Raw genomic sequence first — 11,785 nt, forward strand, 5'->3', positions numbered from 1 at the left:
ATAAACTTAAGAGTTTTCTCTTTCACATAGAGGAATTCATCTACCATTTCTTTAAATTAGTGCCACCTGCTGATCCTTACTATTTTTACTCAAGGCACAAAGTTACTATTAGATTTTACTTTCTAGAAAAACAGTAAACAACAGAGATCAGTGATCAGATTTAGAATAAGAGTAGTGTCTGTGTGTTTTGTTAAAATATGAAGTAAAACAGAAAATTTCATGTATCCAAATATAATTTCAAACAATGGAACTACTTTGCCCCTTATGGTGCCCATGGGAACTGCTTTTGCTCATTAACCATACTGGGAAAGATCAATTGCAACCTGTCACTTTGATAGAAGAAGGAACTGTGCATTGCACTGAAGGAAGTCCTCTCTTTAAAAAACATTCTAAATAGAAAATGCCACACACATGTATTGCACTTAAAATATTGTATTTTTAGTGGATGGATTTTGAGAATGGCTATATAATGATATCTAATGAATTGTAATCATTATCATAGATATACTCTTATAAAATAGAAGCTGTTTGGGGCTTTGGAGTAGTAGGAAGTGTTTGTGAAAACATTTTTTTTCTTGTAATTGGAATGTTATTTAGCTCTTTCTTACAGAGCAAGCTATCTGTGTGGAATGGTATTTAAAGGTAATGTTGGGTCTGCTCTGTTCTGGCTGTGCATATTTCCTGATGCCCTCTTCTTTTTTCTTAGATGTCATAAAAGGGCAAACTAAATATCCAGTGTTTTCATATTAAATGTCATTCATCGCATAGCTATATCTATGTGTTTAGTGTAAATCATTATTGGAAGAGGTCTTAGAAAGAAAATCTGGGAAGTCACTTATATGTGTTACTAAGACCAGAAGAAACCTAACATGTAATCCACACAGAGGGGAGCAAAGCTTGTACAAAGCATGATTTATGATATTTTACTCATTTTCTCTTTCCCTAAATTTGTGCTTAGATTTTTAAATGAGTTAGAACATTTACTTTTAAAAATCTATTCTTTTAAATTTCCTTCGTGAAAAACTATTGACAGCTCTCCATGAGGCAATGGATAATATTTGGAAAGACCAATTTGATGCTGGCCCTTTGATCTCTGAGTGGCGCATATTCCAGAAGGAGAGTTAATTATACATCTGACTCCCACTCACCCATTTGGCAGAATTTCATTTGATTTTTATTAAACATAAGACCTGAAAACATGAAATATAGCTTTATCTTTCATTCTTTTTTATCCACCAAGAAAGGAGAGTTTGGAAGCTAAAGTTGAAATTCTCAACTTCTTGTTCCTTCCTGCTTTAGAACCAATTTCTTCATTCGTAAAGGTAAATCATTTTTCTTCTGAATACTCTGAAGAAAGTAACCTTACTGGTATCTCCTCTTTCGCATTCTGCATCCCAGGTTATAGAGTGAAAACTATACCTGACAAAGGATTCTTATTACAAAGAACTCTCCCCAAACTGACATCAAGTGCATCACTTTATTATATTCTTGGGAAGTGGTAACCTTGGGTACAGTGATACCTGTGAGAAAAATCATAGTTCACAGTTAAAGTTCTTTCCTACTCTGAGAATTGAGTCACTCATTCAACAAATATTTAAAGGCAGCAAAATGGTTAAGAAATTCTTTAAATTTTCTGAAATACTTGAAACCTAGTATTGGTTTTGTTACCCTGTTTGTGTGTGACATTGGACAAGCCACTCAAAATCATTATGCTGTAGTTTCCTTATCTTTTAAAATGCTCGTGATAATAACAGCATTTTCTTTTTTTGATCTTTTTGCTTAAATTTTTTATTGGTACATTTTAGGTATACAATACGTTTACATTTATCATTGGGTGCTTGTACCTGTACTTGATGTATCTTGGTTCTTATTTTTTCCCCATTACCTGTGCTCCCTTCACCCCCTCCACCCTTCCCTATTTACATAGACTTTGTTTCCATTTTTTCCTTTTCTCATATTTTTTCCTTTCCCTTCTTTCCTTTCCTCCTCCCCATCCCTTTTGGACCTTTTGTTCCTATTTCAAATTATCAATTATTCATTTTAATCATTTAAATCCTTGTTTACACTATCAGTTTCTCACACTAGAGAAACTATTCGGTATTTACACATGTGTCCTACTTATTTTACTTAAGAGTATGGCCTCAATATGCATCTATTTAGCTATAAATGACTCTAGTTTTTCATTCTTTATGGCTGAGTAGTATTCCATTATATAAAAAAAACACATCTTCTTTATCCAGTTTCCAGTTGATGGGCACTTGGGCTGTTTCCAAGCTTTAGCTGTTACAAATTGTGCCACTATAAACATAGGTGCACATGTATCACTTTAGTGTGATTCTTTTAATTCTTTTGGGAAGATACCCAGCAGGGGATAGCTGGGTTAAATGGGACCTCTAGTTGTAGTTCTTTGAGGTATATCCATACTGATTTCCACAGTGGTTGCACCAGTCTACACTCCCACCAGCAATGGAGAAGGGTTCCTTTCTCCCCACAACCCTGCCAGCATTTGTTATTGGTTGATTTCTTGATAGTAGCCATTCTTTCTGGGGTGAGGTGGAATCTCAGCATTGTTTTCATCTGCATCTCTGGAATGACCAGTGATGTTGAACATTTTTTCATGCGTTTATTTGCTGCTTTTACTTCTTTGTCTGAGAAATGTCTGTTCATTTCAGATACCCATTTTTGAAGTAGGTCTTTGAATTTGGGAGGTCTGATTTTTTTTCAGTTCTTTATATATTCTAGACAGTAGTTCTTTGTCTGAGGTACTGCTGCTAAAATTTTTTTCCCACGTTGTAGGTTGTCTCCTAGCTCTGTTAAGTGGCTTCTTTTGCAGTGCAGAAGCTTTTTAATAAGATGAGATCCCAGGTGTTGATTTTTTGTGGTAGTTCCCATGCTACTGAGGTTTTGTTCATAAAGTCTTTTCTTATGCCAATGTCTTTATGAGTTCTACCTAACTTATCTTCCAGCAAGTTTAGTGTTTCTGTTTTAATATTTAGATCTTTAATCCACTTTGATCTTAGTTTAGTGCATGGTGATAGATATGGGTCTAGTTTTAATATTTGGCAGGTTGAAATCCAGTTTTTCCAACACATTTATTTAATAAGCTATCTTTCCTACAATTAAGGTGTTTGGCTCCTCTGTCAAAGATGAAGTGGCTGAGTATGTCTGGAGTTGTTTCTGCATCTTCTAATCTATTCCACTGATCCTTGGGTCTGTTTCTTTGCCAGTACCATGTGTTTTTATCACAGTAGCTTTGTAGTATAGTTTCAAGTTGGAAATTGTAATATCCCCTGCCGTATCTCTGTTGCCTAGAATTGCTTTTGCTATTCTAGGTCACTCTGGTTCCAAATGAATTTTTGGATTGTTTTCTCTAGTTCTGTGAAATATATTGTTGGAATTTCAATCGGCATTGCATTAAATATATATAGCAGTTTTGGAAGTATGGCCATTTTTACTATATTGGTTTTTCCTACCCAGGAACAAGGGATGTCTTTCCATTTTCTTATATCCTCTTCGATCTCTTTTCAGAGTGCTGTAGTTTTCATTGTAGAGGCCTTTTGGTTCCCTTGTTAGATTGGTTCCTAGATATTCCAGTTTTTTGGATGCTATTGTAAAAGGAATTGTTTCCTTAATTTCTCTCTCAATGAGTCTGCTATTTGTTTATAAGAAGGCTATTGTTTTTTGAGTGCTGATCATGTATCCAGCTACTCTACTGAATCTGTCAATTAAGTCTACAAGTCTTTTGGCGGAGTTTTTTGAGTCTTCTATGTAAAGTATCATATCATCAATAAATAATGAAACAAATGAAAAATAAAAATGAAAGGCCTCCTTCAGGGTATGTCCCTGCTGTCACAATAGACAACGTGGGCAGCAGTGTGCAGATATAAGTCAATAAGTCTAGGCAAGCCAGTAGCAGACCCCTGAGGTTCAGGCAGATTTCTGGCTGTAAGTCCCAAGTTGAGCTCCCTGTCCTCCTGTAGGGTTGAACTCTGCAAGGTTCTATTGCAGGTTCCAGCTGCCCTTCCCCTGAAGATAGTCCAGGTTCCAATGGGAAGTGATAATCCCTGGAGTTTACCAAGTATGGTGGTATGGTGTGTGTTTATTGCAGAGATTCTCTTCACTTTTCCAGTGGGCTTCAGTTTTCATCAGGGAGCGTGACAGAGACCCTCTCTCTGTTGTTCAGTTCTGCTCTATCTTCTGGAGCTCAGGACAATGGCCTTTATGACCCTCTTTGCCTCTGTAGTGTGGAACCAGGTAGCGGCACAGCCAGGAGGCCAGAGGTGTGTGTGGGGCGGGGGGGGGCTGCAGGCGCCCACGAAGTAAGCTGGTCGCCATGGGTGTGGCATGTAACAGCATTTTCTTAAGATTATCGGGAAGATCAAGTAAAATAATGCATGGAAAGCATTTACTCTGGTGCCAGGGACACAGGGAAAGAAGGGTAAATGTTTTCTCTGCACTGATTGGGTCACTGTGTCTTCCTCTATGAGTCCATAAGTACACAAGCTCCTGCTTCTAGAACAGTGGTGGTGAACCTTAGGGACAAATGCCCTAATTGCAGCCCAAAATCACTGATTCATTGTAAAGTGACAATGCTCCAATTAAACCTGAATATTGAAGTTTTAGTTTAGAAAAAACAACTCATACATTAGCATCTTTTGACTTAAAAGAAAAGCAAATAACACATGTGTCATAGGGTCACCACCATTGTTCTAGGAATTCATACTTTGGGGAGATTTGGACAAGAAACATGGAGAATAAAGTCATGGTGGACGAGCAGGCTGCTGTGGGAGCACAGAGAAGGCATGGAATTCTGGTCCAGAAAACTGAATAGTAACAGAGGATACATAAACAGAAATAGGAGGAAATCAGGTTAGATTTTTCAAAGGAGAAAGGCAGTAAGAGCTAATAGAAATGTCATAGTCATGTGCTCCCATTTACTGCAAGGATTTCTATCTATTCTTACAGTCTTGCAAGCTACAGTCCAGACCAGCCGTGGTGAACTTACCGCACAAGTGCCGCGGTCTCTGTCAGCACGTGAGCCAAGTCACCCCAGTGTCCACCAGCAGCTGAGCGCTGGGTAACAGCACACATGGGGCAGGGGTGGCACTTGCAATAAAGGTGTGTGCTTTAGGTTGCAGTTTGGGCACTGAGTCTCCAAAAGGTTCGTCGTCACTGGTCTACACATTAGCAATCATCCTTACCTACTCCTTCCTTTAAGAAAAGAGGGCAAGGCCTGGAGGTGGAGCTCAGGGGGAGAGCGCTTGGCTCACATGTAAGAGGCCAGTCCTGGATTCCATCCCCAGAGCCAAACTCAAAAAACAAAATGATACAAAAAATAAAAAACAAACAATAAACTCAGAGAACACATTTGACCCTTCCTCCTGGACCAAGCACAAAGATTTCTTAAAGACTGTCAGATCTGAGGATTAGGTGACAATTTTCTTCTCCTTGTATAATAATGACAGGATTGTTTTCAATTATATTATTAGTTATTGTCAATGAGGAAATTATAACAAATTTATTCACAAAACTATTAGTGTAGAGCTGTGAAAATATTCCTAAATATCCATAGCATCCTAAATATAACTCATCATTAAGGGTCTGTACTACTTGTTCTGTATGAAGCTCTCTATTTTGTTTTTCACAATTCCTCAGTCCTCATAGGCCTACTTATCTTTTCGGTTAACTTTCGCATGGTCTTAAAACATCTTTATTTTGATGTTCTATTTGTGCTTCATCTCTCTTCCATCAATGACACGTTTTTAATAGATATTTATTCTTATAGCCTGGATAATATTGAACACATCTATCTCTTGTTTTATGAATATATCCATTTTCTTATTACTCATTTAGATCCAGGCCAGGTAGTGCATGTTCTATTAGAAATTATGATTCAGATCCTAGACATTTCTCTTTTAATTCTCACTTTTGCTTCTAAAAAAAGTGTACATTTAAAGCTAAATTACCCAATACCCTTTGCCCTTGCCATACCTATACATATATATATATATATGCATATAATAAGATAAAACATGTTAAAATAATTATACTAATGCTAAGTTAAATATAAATCTGTTGTACACACTGTATTTATATTTGTATGTAGCCTTTGTAACCACACATTGTATACATACAAATCAGAATTAAATTGCATACAGAGTTATTTAGAACAGTTTTAGAAATTTTGAGGTAAAAACAGACCCATAGAAATTGCTCCTTAATACATTTCACTTGATCTTAGCCAAAAGGCCGAGAAGCGATCCTTAATACATTTCATAGCCAAGTACACTCCCATTTATACAGTGCATTGAAGTCTTCCTTTATCCTATTGTCTTGCACAGAAACTGGGAATTTTTTTCAAATCCCTCCATTCTGAACACCCCGGGTATTACAACTAACAATATTTGGTAATGTTAATACCTTAACAATTGAACAGTTTCCATCACTCTGCAGAATTACCAATGACCTTCCAAAACAAGTTTATCAGTACAAAATGCTGTAATTTTCCAGTCTACATTGAATAAAAGTAGTTATGTATAACAGGGACCTGGAACAGAATCTTATTCTGCCACCAGTTTCAGGTTTATATCTATCTCATTTGTTCATCAAACGCTTACATAGGTGCTGAACTGAAAATCAGTCCTTGAAAAAACTAATATCCTGCCCACTTAGTCCTTTAAGTTCTAGAGGAAAACATTATAATAAATGATATAAATATGTAAATGTGTTGGATAAGAAGGAGAATGTAAGAAATGTGGAGTGAGCTGGCTCATTGCTGAGGTGATATACAAGTAAGGAGGTGAAGGAGCAGAGAAGCTGAAACACGTGGGTACATAGGGAAAGAGCCTTCCGAGTTGAGGGAACAGCAAATGTAGAGGAGAAGAATTAGAGAGGGGTAGAAGGAAGCAGAAAGAGGGCTGAGGACTAGACAGACAGTAACAGAAGCCTCTTAGGGATATTTACTCAGAGTGAAATGGGAAGTTATTATGGTTTGAAGGTTTGTCCCCTCCAAAAATCTGTTGAAGTTTATTTGTTATTATAACCATATTAAGCAGTGTGATTTTTAAGATTTCATCCCTAGTAGCAGGCGAGTGGGTATGTTACCTCTGGAATAGGTTCACATTCATATTCTCTCTCTCTCTCTCCCTCCCTCCCTCTCCCTCTCTCTGGTTCTCGCCATATTAGTGCCTTTGATCTTGGACTTCACCACCTCCTGAACTGTGGGCCAATACATTTTTGCTATTCATAAAATAGTCAATCTGATATTTTGTTACAGCAGCACAAAATAAACTAACACTGAAGCCAAGTAGAGTGTTTTGGGTAGAGAAGCAACTCAGTCTTTCAGTTTGATAGAACCACTCTCCCTGTTCTGAATATGACAAATTTTGACAAGAACTCATCATGACCTATCATTACACACCCTATAATGTATTGACACTCAGAAACATGATGTTATCAAGACAGTATAAATAAGTAAAAGATTCAAATATTAAATATTTCAATATGAAAAACAAGGAAGTGAAATATAGATACCAAAAAGACTAAGAATTAATTACAAAACAACAACAAAAAAAGAGGGACAACTACTAGTGTGTGTTTGTGATCCTAGAAGCCATGAGTTTAATGAAGGGAGTATTTAGCCAATACTGCTAATGTGTCAGGTGAGATGCAGACTGAGAATTGAATACTGGATTTAGCAATTTAAACAGCATCCATGACTTCGTTTCAGTGGAGAAGCACAAGTAAAAAGCTTACATCATAGGTTCAAGGGGTAATGTGGGGGAAGTTGTATAAACAACTCCTAAGAACCATTATTATGTAAAGGGAAGATGAGAAGAAATGAGGAAGAAGTTGAGATTAAAATGGAGTTGAAAGAGTTTTTAATGTTGGAGGAATAACACATTCCATGCACATAGGAAAGATCCAACAGGGTATCAGGGAGAGGTGAAAAGAAATTAATACTCAAAAGAGAGAGGAAAACATGTGAGCAATTCCCTTAACTCAGGCAAGGGGATAAGAGGAATCTTCTCTGTAAGTGAAGGGGTGGCCTTTTCTCAGAGAACAGGTAGTTCAAGCACCATAATAGTAGGTTTATACAGATGGGAGGTTGGATGAAATGGTACAAGCTTGCTGAAACTCTCTTCTGGTTGAATAATTTTCACATTGAAATGGGAAGCAAGATCTTAAACTGATGCTGAGGATGCCGAAGTGTACATTAAGCCTGAGAAAAGTAAAAATTATATGAATAATTATCCAAGAGAGTTAAAGGGTGAATGAAGGAGGAAAGCCTAAGGTAACTATTAGGTGCATTAAAGGCTCACTTTAGAGTTGTGATTCTGAATTTAAAGTGAAAGCATTCAGTGAGGTTGTATGTTTTTCTACAGCAATATGGTGTTGTAGGGTAGCAATTTTCAATTAAGGAAGGTTGTAATTTTGATAAATGAATAGAATAAAGCAAGGAGTGGTAGGAGATTTGGGATTATATGAAAGAGAATGGTTATAGTGAGTTCATGATATTTAAACTTGAAACAGTATAGTCTGGATATGAGGAGAAAGGGGACAGGAAAAAATAATAAAATCAATGAGTTTAAGTCTCAATAATATAAAATGATTCCTGGAGTTGGAACACTAGAAAGAATTAACTTAAAATGTAAAAGATGATACACGGAGAGTGGAATCCTTGAAATTAAAGCCATGTTTTGATAAGGTCTAGGTTCTGCTCATGAGAGCAAGTAGCTGAGATAGGTGGAAAGTAGGATATGAAGGGAAAAATTCAAAGAAATGAAAGTCCAAAGTACTGAAAAGATAATGTGCATGGATAATTATATAATATATTAATATGTAATATAATATATATGCAATATATGTACATATAATATACATACAATAATATAAATATATAATTATATAAATATAATATATAATAAATAAAATAAATACAATATAAATTGTATATATGATATTATATATATGTATATATTCCAAATTATGGCAGAAGTAGTGTGAAAGAAAGTAATTAGTGAGCCTATGGGAATGTATTTGAGAAAGATGATTTAATGGAGGTATTGCAGTTGGTATAATTTATGGTATTTAACAGGGGAGGAATAAAACAGAAGCAGCTAAGAGAAAAAGGAGCAACTATACCCTCCAGCATGCCCCCAGTCCATGGGGTACAAGATTACTGGAGAAGAAAACTGGTCCTACTTGAACTGGCTTCAAGGGAAAAAATGTGTTCAGGTGAGAGATAAATTTCATGAAAAGAGAGTGAGAACAGAAATGATTTCTCTAATTATGCCGTGATTTGTAGAAGGCACAGAACACTGGCTTTGGGAGTTGAAAAGAACAGACATCAGAAATAGGTATGATCATTTCTTTGTGGACTGAGCTCTTGAGGAAGATGGAGAATGTCAGTTTTAGCTCATTAAAATTAAAATACCTTATAAACTGGATGTATGATAAACAAATTTCTGAAGGACAAGGTTTCAACAGTTCAGGCATCAGACTCTGTGAAGGGAACTTGACCTTTAGGTTGTGGGATTTTTAAGTTTTATAACAGGATAAACTAATTTTCCATTTTGTCATAATCAGGAGCATGAATCTAAACCTTATAGTAGGCAGAATTCTGACTTTCCACTTGTCTCTTGTACCTCCATTAACTTTTGATGAGTAGGTCCTCTCCCCTGATTGTACCAATGGATTTAGGAGATTCCCCTTTAGTAACAGAAAAACCATTTGGTATATCAGAGGCTTCCAAGTTTACTTATACACTTCTATACAAAAGAGAATTACTAGCTTTATGCGTTGGATATTCAGAAACCCAACTCTCTTATAGAAAGAAAACCAAGAAGATAGATTTTTGTATGCAATTAACCTCTCAGGCTGCACTTATAATTCAAAAATATAGGCTCTATATATTATACCCTGCCTTGGCCACTGATAAAATTTTTGGCTATGAGATCTATGACTATTTTATTGATGAACATTCTGTTGCTGGGACAAAATAACTGACACAAGCAACTTAAAAGAGGATAGAATTTTTTTGCCTCATTTCACAAGTTTCAATCCTTGGTTAACTGCAGCCAGGAAATAGAGCAGAGAGGATGAGCCAAGACAGCAAGATGCCAAAGACCAGATATAGTGACCAATGTCATGTACCCATTACCCATCCAAAAAGCGTGCATTACTAATGTCCTAGGCATCTCTTAAGTGACTCTAGATGATAACCATGATTAATCATCACTTTCCACAATGGTCAATTTGACACCCAAATACAACTCCTTAAACCCTACTTTTATCCAAGTGAAGACAATAGCAAGGTCATAATTGTGCCTACTGTGATGAAACTAAAGTACGTGACCTGAAAAGGAACTGGTTCCTCCCTAAAATCTCAGAAGAACCCAAATTGTTCAAAATTCTAAGTTTAAAATCTCCTCTGAGACTAGTAAAAATCAAAAACAAGTTGCAACTCCTGAGATATAATGTTACAAGGTCCAACCCAAAAAAGAGGAATATGGAGAGAGAAAAGAACTGATCAAAGCAAGGCTGAAACCTAGAACGGTAAACGTTAAATCTGATAGCTCTCTGGCCAGTATTCCAGGACATACACTAGTATAGTATAGGTTACAAAAGGCTCAAGCAACCTTTCCCCCAAGGGCTGGATGCAGCTCATAGGCTCTGAACACTACATGGAGCTTCCCTTAGGAGATGTTTCAAATTTCTGGCATCGCCATCTTCTTGAGGCCTCTCAGGGGTTCTGTGCAGGAAATTTAACCCTGTTACAAATGACCTGGTCTCTCAGGCTTTCCTTTGAAATCTGGGTGGAAGCATCTGTGACCCCATAACTCTTATATTCTTCATGCTTAGAAAATCAACATCACTTGGACAACACCAAGATCTGGGGCCTACAGGAGTAGTAACTGAGTTCCCTGGGACAAAAGCTGCAGTGACCTTGGAGTGTCTGGATAGCTCAATTTTTGGAAAAATTCTTTAGGCAGCCCCAAGTGAAGAGGGCATTCTTGGGTTCTCTTCTCTAACAAAAAGCTTTCAAAGGAGTTTACACTTTTACGTTCTTGGGTCTGTGATGGGTGGAATCTTTGTGATTTCTGAGATGCCTTTAAGGTATTTGTTATGTTTTAGATCCAAATTGTTCCCTCAAAGTCTCATATGTTTGGAAGATTAAGGATTATGGGGATGCTGTACTCATCAGTGGATTTATCCACTGGTGAGTTCAGAGGCCGAGTGTGCTGTTGCAATTTGAGGCCTTGCCAGAAGAGGCAGGTCATGGGAAGTGTGACCTGGAAGTATTTCCCTTTCTCCCTAGCCCCTCCATTCACTCTCTGCTTCCTGGCCACCATGATATGAGAAGCTTTCCTCAATCCAGGCCCTTCTACCATGCATGGGCTTCTGCCTCAGAGCCAGCTCATCAAGGACTGTAACTACAACCCAAAATAAATCTCTCCTTTAAATTGTGGATAATGGGTATATTGCCCTGCAAAAATAACGTGGCCAAGATAATATTTTCTTGTCTCAGTGCAATGTACTTAGTATCGTTTTACTGGTGCTAATCTTATCAGCAGCCATGATATCCGTAGCACAAAATTTATACACACTTCTCTTCCAGCCAAACTAAGGTTTTCCAATTCTTCTTTCTGTTTTTTGGTCCCAATTCTCAATATAGTTCTGCATAAAAGCAGCCAGCAGTACCCATACTACAGCCTGGATGTTGGGTTATCTTGAAATTTTCTCTGCAAGATCAACTAGCCTGTTGCTTGTAAACACAGCTTCA

At 37.1% G+C, this 11,785-nt stretch overlaps 1 pseudogene; it reads right to left on the reverse strand.

Annotated features, from left to right (window-relative positions):
* Window positions 1-6,093: 6,093 nt before the first annotated feature.
* On the reverse strand, window positions 6,094-6,261 carry LOC147827589 (U2 spliceosomal RNA; annotated as a pseudogene).
* Window positions 6,262-11,785: the final 5,524 nt, after the last annotated feature.

The sequence above is a fragment of the Heterocephalus glaber genome, unplaced genomic scaffold (assembly GCF_053883595.1).
Source record: "Heterocephalus glaber isolate CG9 unplaced genomic scaffold, H.glaber_assembly_v1.0 deba00001442, whole genome shotgun sequence".
Taxonomy (NCBI): Eukaryota; Metazoa; Chordata; class Mammalia; order Rodentia; family Bathyergidae; genus Heterocephalus; species Heterocephalus glaber.